Source organism: Brachyhypopomus gauderio, chromosome 2 (genome assembly GCF_052324685.1).
Source record: "Brachyhypopomus gauderio isolate BG-103 chromosome 2, BGAUD_0.2, whole genome shotgun sequence".
Classification (NCBI taxonomy): Eukaryota; Metazoa; Chordata; class Actinopteri; order Gymnotiformes; family Hypopomidae; genus Brachyhypopomus; species Brachyhypopomus gauderio.
Genome location: NC_135212.1, coordinates 17,677,023 through 17,685,529, shown reverse-complemented (window position 1 = coordinate 17,685,529; position 8,507 = coordinate 17,677,023). Strand labels below are relative to the sequence as shown.

At 39.1% G+C, this 8,507-nt stretch overlaps 1 long non-coding RNA gene across 1 annotated transcript; it reads right to left on the bottom strand.

Moving 5' to 3' along the window:
• Positions 1 to 3,307: 3,307 nt before the first annotated feature.
• Positions 3,308 to 8,132, bottom strand: LOC143508796 (uncharacterized). The gene is made up of 4 exons (XR_013129475.1): positions 8,052 to 8,132; positions 7,445 to 7,608; positions 6,824 to 6,892; positions 3,308 to 3,569 (listed from the first exon to the last, which is right to left on the bottom strand). It is a non-coding gene; the product is annotated as an uncharacterized LOC143508796 (long non-coding RNA).
• Between the last annotated feature and the right edge of the window lie 375 nt (positions 8,133 to 8,507).

Genomic DNA, 8,507 nt, shown 5'->3' with positions numbered 1-8,507 from the left:
CTGTGGACATGATCTGACATATCTGCCCACTGGTATCCTCTGGCTAGGAGTTGCTGTGTCTGCAAAAGCTGGGTGACTAGAAGACTAGAGGGAAATGTGTACAGGTAAACAAACAGTCCCTGCATGCTACAGAAACATCCTTCTTTTCAGGATGGCACTGGGCCGAACTGGGTGACTTTTTTAAAGTCCTGGTCTATCTCTCACCGGATAGAGAGAGATCTGATAATCACATTACATAATGCATCTACTTTCATATTATGACAGGACGTTAAGTAACAGTTTACCAGAATCTAGGAGTAAACTATTTTGTCTGTGACAACCTGGAAGGGCTGGTTAGCCCCATCCACCCAGAGCTGCCACTCCTCTAAGGCCAATTTAATAACAAGGAGCTCCTGGTCACCAATAACATAATTATGATCTGCAGGTATCTCCCACACATTGGGACAGAACTGCCCTGATTCCAACCTCAGAAGGATCAACCTCCACAACAGGATTCCTCTGAGATTGCACATGCATGACAAATATAAATTGTGATGCTTCTCATTAACAGGTCTTGTTAAGTACTTATTAATTATAGCCAATCATGGCAAGTGTTGCTTACTGAAGTACAGCTATTTCCATCCTTGTTATCATGCTTAAGCCACTGAACTGGAGAAGAATCACACATTGAAACACTCATCACTGAATTCACTCTTACAATTTTCATTTGCATTCAACTGGACTTAAATTAACACTATAGGTCTTAATACAGCACTGCTGGTTCTGCTCTGTGAAAAGAACAAAAGTCGATGAGTTTTTTTCAGAGTTCACTGCACAAAGAACTAGAATTAAAAGGAACACGTCAATGAAAAGACGCATTGTTAAAACAGCAAGGAACTTTTCAAGTGCTAGTCAGAGATGTCAATCAACACTTTTTCTCCATTTGTGAAACAGTACCTGAAAATAGATGAGTTAGCACACCAAATGTTGAAACAAATCTCTCTTGCCCAATCTAGTTTACATAATGGTCTTGCTAGAAGGAAGAGATAAAGAGAAAAGAGAGAGAGAGAGAGAGAGAGAAAGAGAGAGAGGACAAGTATTACAAAAATACTTTGACGGTGGAAATGTGCAATTTTCAGCTGATTTGCATGCTCAGGGAAGCATCTGTATGTGGCCGGAACAGACATTTTGACTTTTCATAAATATTTAGTACTCTCAATTGGCATATGCTGATAGATTCTCAAACAACCATTACCTGTATTGTGTAAATCTCACTCCTCCAAAAAATGTTGAATTAGAAATGTGATGAGGATGAGAGGATGGCTGTCGAATTGGTTTGACTCCTCTTTAGGAGGTTTGAAATGGAAATTACAGTTTAAAACTGTAAAGTTTAAAACATGCCATCACAGAGAAGAAGTCACCATTAAGCCCTGAAGGCACCAAACATGTTCCAACAAGCAATTTATTCAACAAATAGCAACATGCTCACACACCAACATTCTCCAACTCCAGTTTTCTCCAGGAAACTCCAGTAAACCAACATCTTCTTCAGAATGAAGAACAAAACCATGTCAGTTATTTTCCTGAAAGTTTTGAATATCCTGTAATCATAAATGGGTACAGACCACCAACAAAATGTCTCATCTTGCTGAGGAGGTGACCCTTTGGCTGACCAGGGCTATATACTTCTTATGTGAATATGGTAATGTAGCAGATGTGCTAATATTTATACATATCTCTACTATTGCTAATTCTGATTATGCCTTCCTTGTGGCCTCTCCCTACTACCTGTAAGTAAAGTCCATCTCCTCCTCCCTGTAAGTAAAATCCACTAACCACTAAGTGTTTGCCATCTAAAAGCCTAACTCATGATTTTGTCAGGAGTACCATTTGATGATTTCCCATTTCTCAGCTGCAGAAATGAAACCAAATACATTGTAACAGCATATCTATCACAATCTTCTAGACACCCCTTTTCACAAACCATTTTCAGAAACACCATTTTTTGTGATAATTATCTTTAATACCATCTCAATATCTTTCTGGTCACGCAGTTCTGAGAACATCTTCAACCCTGACGGGTAGAATGTGAGGATGTGATTACACTTTAATGGATCAATTTCCCCCCTTTTCCCGCAGTCGCTCCTCGAATGAAAAAACCCAAATATATCCTCAGAACTCAGTGATGTTTTGTCACTATTGAGCTCATGCTCCTACAAGGGTAAATACCACACATATAGCCCAGCCTGTCCTCATGGTAGCCTCTATGTGTGTTCTGAAGAAACTTTTCTGCTAATCAAAACCATCACTTTCCCCAAAATTTGAAATATTCTTGCCTTATGCAAGATGCGTAAGTGTCCTACCATAACTCTTTTGTATCATTTAATATTTATGAATATCTTTATACAAAAGAAAATAGTTTCTACAAACTATCCTATTGTAGAAACATACAAAAATACATTTGTTTCAGATCTATTTGTATCAGTGATTATAGGATTAATTAATATGAAATGCCTTAATGTCATTCAAGATGAATGAAAGAACAAATTAATGAAGCCTTAGGGACACATTGTATGATATTTTAAACCCATAGTACAGTACAGACATGGTTACATATAGCACTGTTCTGCCAGAAGCAGCACTATCACTATTACATGACTATGACATGCTCAAAATTGAGAAAAAGTCTTTCAAAACTCAGAAACAAAGATGTGATTCATGCCCTAGGCCATCAACAATTAAAGCGTTTCACTGAACTCTCTGATGTCCCTACGGTCACTTCAGGAAAACAGAGAGCGCTCCCCAAGTAAGGACACACACTTTTTATTAACGTGGTCTGTCCATCAAACAAATGCATGCACAAACACACACACTTTCTCTCTTGTACACACACACGCACACACAAATGCACACGCACATACACAGTCATTCCCTCACTCACAAACGCAGTTTTATTGCTTTAGTTTACCCATGACCTGAGGGCATCTTTGGGGAATCTTCTTGTCACTCAAAATGGTTGCAAATAAATAAATAAAAAGCAAAAACAAAAGAAGTCAGCAACTTCATTTTGCTGACGAGTCAGGCCTGGCCTTACAGATATGATGAGTAACCATCTGCTTCTCCAGTATACAGTATACAGACTGGACCAACCCCTGAGAAAACATCATGACGACTCAATAATGATCCCAAGAGTCATAATTTATTTTCAAAGCAGTGGGAAGCTCCTAACAACAGTGCCCATCGTGGACATCTACCTAATAACATCAACTCTATTCTTTCTTTCAGTCGATTCATTTCATTTCAGTTATCATCATGGACATAAGCCACAGCAAATGTATGGCAAACTTTGAGTTTCTCGCCGAACATATTACTCACATCAGGAAGAGCACCGGCGGTGGAATGCAGCGACCAGGGCTGAGAAGACATCCACAGTTGTTAAAATGTGTCTCTGGTTTACAGCCTGTCAGCCAGAGATCTCCGCATAAATGGGACACGTGCAGAGAATGAAGGAGCAGGCACCTCAGTATCCTCAACCTGTTGAGCCAGGATGCTGCTCATTCCCATTTTGCCAGGTGCATCCGTCTGCAGATCTGGGAGGGGGGGGGGGGGGGGGGAGTATTGATTTTCACAGTTTCACAGCACAGAGAAGACATAATAGTGTAAGACTGCAACAGAGGAGCGCCAGATTATAGCACTTTTTTCCCCACTGTCTTTGATTTCACATTGTCAGCAGAAGTGCCTGTGTTGCGAATTTTAAGCCAGGGAGAGCCTTGACATTTGAAAGTGCTGTTTAATGGCTCTCGTGGATAGCAGAAGAAATATATCGGCTGTCGAATGTGAAATCAAACGTGGGAAAAGGTTTTTAAATTTCCACCACATTGTCAAACCATGAGGCTTTGGTGGTTAACATGGAATCTCTTCTAATTACATGCTCTCCTAATCCACTTAATTCCAATGCTGAAATTCATAAAATTATTTTAGACAGATTATGAATAGACAGATGAAGGAATGAATAAATCCACATGCAATACTGCACAACATGGAACCACCTCAGAACTGCTCACCACAATACTGCTTGTGTGACGTTTGCCTTCTGAGTTTTTCTCTGGCACAGAAGGGACTTTCTGTCCGTATTTATGTCCCTGATTATTTCACTGTGCAGAGGCCAGCACAAAACAGCGTTGTGCCACACATGTACGCTACATGTACGAGCACAGTGCAGAGTTGTCAGTAACAATCACAGTGTTCTGCTTCAAAGTAAATTGAGAGTGACTAAGTTTTCTGTGTATTTTTGGTGTGGTTACTTTCTCCTGGTGTGTATAGACATTGTCATGCAGAGCAAAGCTTGCCTCGTGCCCCAAGTGCTCTACAGGAGGGATGGGTACAGTGTGAAATTTTGGTGATTGATAGTTTGATACCAGCCTCATTGTTTATTTATCAAACGTCTGACACGATCAGATAACTCTCCCTGATGGCATGCCTTTACTTTATCCTGCTTTGAACTGTTGAAGATTGATAAAGGTTGCTTTGGGGCACAGACAGGCACACAGACAGACAGCCCCTCCCCTCCCCTCCCCTGCTCTCCACTCCACACACACACACACACACACACACACACACACACACACACACACACACACACACACACACACACACACACACACACACACACACACACACACACACACACACACACACACACACACACACACACAGTGATTAAGCACTTTACTGGGTGTTTATATTCAATGCTTATTATCTTTACCATATCTTCATGTAAGGCGTGTTGTGTTCACTTGGGCATGAAGTATTTTCATCTTTAAAAAACAAACAAACAAAAAATCTAGCAAAATGCTTCCTGTTATATTTCTTAGCCATTCATATTCAAGCTCTGCTTTGCTTAGCCACAGAGAAGGATGGAGAAGTGAGAAGAAAGCAGATAAATCTTTTCAGAGTTCATTGAACAGTGAACTGGAACAAAAAGCAGACCCTAGTCAATGAAGGAGACCTTCACACATCTCACATAACGCTCTAGTCAATGAAGGAGACCTTCACACATCTCACATAACGCTCTGTGATTTTTTCAGTTGCAGAACAGTATCGGAAAACTGATCAGATTTAGCTAACCAGTGTTAATAGAAATGTTCCTGTCTATTTTACATAGTCTTGCAGTAATAGGATGATAGATAGATAGATAGATAGATAGATAGATAGATAGATAGATAGATAGATAGATAGATAGATAGATAGATAGATAGATAGACAATAGAAAAAATGCAATTTACTTGCAATTTGCAATTTTCATTTTGCCGGTTGAAGCAATTATATAATGCATTACACTTCAAATTAGAAGTGTAATGCATTACATAGTTGGCCCGGGGAGCCAAAACCCATGACCCTTTAATTAATCCACATTTTACATTGCCACATTTTACTGATTTATTTAACAAATGGTGTTAACAATCAAATTGTATATGAGCCTGTAGGATAATGATCTCTTCAAAATGGAATAAGTTATTCCAGTCAATTCATGTGTGGGCTTAACCTGATCTTAAGGTCTTAAAACTTGAAAGGGTTGCAGAAGGATTTCTACAGACCTGGGCATCTATCAGTCCATAGACAGATTGCTTATGACTAGAATAAATTCAGCTGCACAGCTATTCACCCTAGGAGCGGGCATTCACAAATAACTCAAATTAGTGCAAGGGCACACTGTAGAATTGGAAAGGTTTCTCCCCTTTGGTATTGTGGTTCGTATGGTACTAGAGCCATTTGGTTGTGTAATAAATATTAATAATAAGAATCATTATTATGTGATATTTATTATAATTATTATAAGAACGGTTCTGGATATCAAAACACAGTATATATGTATATAAGTGGGGAACCATCAGGGCCCTCTACGCCCTCTCAGAGGGCCTAAAATATTCTTAAAACATTATATATATATAATGATCCAATTTTATTTGATCTACTTACAGTTTACAGTTTACTTACAGTACAATCGACATCTAAACAATTACAAAAATATAAGCAAATAAATTATTCAACCGTGTCTATTCAATCTGTGTTAGAAGGTGAGGGGTTAAGTGGAAGCCTGTGAGACTGTGTCTCCCCCTATCAGGACTGTGATGCCCGCTGTTCGTTTACAGAGGGCCTGGCAGTTATAATTCAGCGCAATACCAGTTTCAAATTACAGTAAAATTGACCAATCATATCTTCCCTCTTAGTGGGCTGGCTTAACTGTATGATAATTTCCGTCCGCTGTGGCGACGCTAGCTGTCGTTAGCCTACCGCCGTTAGCTAGTTTCGATTCAGTCCTTTGACATCCTCGTTTACATATTCCGCTTCCGAGAACCATGAAGCTGTGAACCTTATTTTGTTTGGAAACTTATTTAGCTTAACAAGTTATCTAGTACAAATGTTATTGTTTATTGCGTTTCTAAAGCTATACTGTCGTCTCGGTTTTGTCTTCATTCTTTAAGGCAGTTTATTAGGAGAGGAAAAAAATAATATTTTCGGGGGGGGGGGGGGGGGGGGTGTAGCGGGCCCAGGTTTAATGGTCACGGTTCGCTACTGCTATATATATATATATATATATATATATATATATATATATATATATATGTGTATATATATATATGTGTATATATATACATACACTATGTATTGATATCCATATACATAACTGAATAAAGACAAAAGGTGCTTGGGTATATATAGAGAAAGAGAGAGCTCTGTATGTTTTGAGCATGTTTTCAGGTTTTGTATTACTCTTCTGGCTTTTGAGCGCTGCATTGTTTTAACAGACGATTATGGAGTTTCCCCTGTAAGCACCACTCACCATCGGAGATGCATCATATCTTCACTCACCCTTCATCACAAGGTTCTTCAAATAAGTGATATATTTGTACTGAACAACAAAAATATCAGTGTGAGGTAACCTGGACAAAGAAACTGCCGTACATATACACACACAAACCGACTAAATAACATTTTCTGTTTGCTGAGATCCATCTGCTGTTCTACCAGTACAAAGAGCAAAACAGTCTTTTTGCTTAAAGTTAAATTAGACATGTTAAACAAGCAATGCATCCTAAAAATATACATGAATATACATGAACTGAATTTTTTTTTTTTGCAAAGAAATGGACTACTGTCTAACTGATCTGCAGCTACTGAAAACATTTGGTTTAAAAACAATAAAGGAGATTCTACTAGTTATTACATTTGATGATTTACATACTGTTTCCATTAATAAGATTTTATTCATTATCTTTATGTTTATTATTTTGGGTGAAATAAAGATTAAGGTTAGATCACAATGTATGAGCCATTTGCGATGACAATTCCAGATAATTCTGAACACTTTCTCATAGCTGTCAGGATTGCAAGTGACTCTGCATAGGTTATGGTCTGACGCTCAAAGCAAGAGGTGCTTATCTGCTTAATTCTGTGTTCTAACCTGGATTTGGAATTCCTCAAAGCTCTGAGCCGATAAGTTACGTGAGCGAGGCTGTTCTCCTCTTATCTTCACCACGAAGGAGGAACGGCTACCTGCAGCTGTGGTAATAACGCACCTCTGTGGCTTCAGGAGTAAAGATCTTCCTCCAAAAATTTATTTTTTTTCTGAAAAACATAGAAAGTGAACATAAAAATATAAGACCCAGGGAATGGGGTTTATTCTGGATGCCGAGGGCATTTCAGAGAGCAGGGTTATCATGAAGTGAGCCGCATATACATATTTTAGAGGGTCACACTGAAAACAACAATGAGATAAGGTACTAAAAAAGTAAAGAAAAATGTTCACAAAAGTGCCCTGAGAATACGGTATCATGACTATATTGTTTACATATGGGCTATATTTCCAGAACATACTCCTTCAGCAGTCTATGATTAAAATAAACTATACAGATGTATAATTTACATATACTCAACAACAGTCACGTAATCTGTGTAATACCAGTTAAAAGCCACTTTGTAGAGTAACCCTTGCACTTCCACAGAGAACTCAGCACCCAGATCTGTTTTGCCAAACCAACTGGGTTAGGAGCTTGAATGCGGCTGCTTACATGTGAAACAGGAGCGTGGAGCCATGTGAACAGGATCGGCAGCGCATAATTCTGAACCCAGAATTCAAATGGAGGTGTGGGAGAGGCTGTGAGCTGAAAATGAGCTACAGCACTGTTGACAGAAGGGGAAAGAGAGAGAGAGAGTGAGAGAGAGAGAGAGAGAGAGAGATTCGAGGGGGCAGAAGAGCTAAATCACCAAGAGTTTGTTGCAGTTTGCATGGAGCAGAAGCATGGGAGAGAGAGAAGACAGAGACAGACAGAGTGAGAGAGACAGAGAGAGAGAGAGATATGGGGGGCAGATAGGAGAAGAGAGAGAGAGTGAGCATATTTATTCCAAAAATGAATCACTTTAACACCTTGGTCTCCCACTGCCTGTGCTTGTGTTCTGATTTCATCACCATGAGTCAGTGGTTAATTCACTATTTAAAGCATCAGAATTGGGCCTTTAAAGAGAGG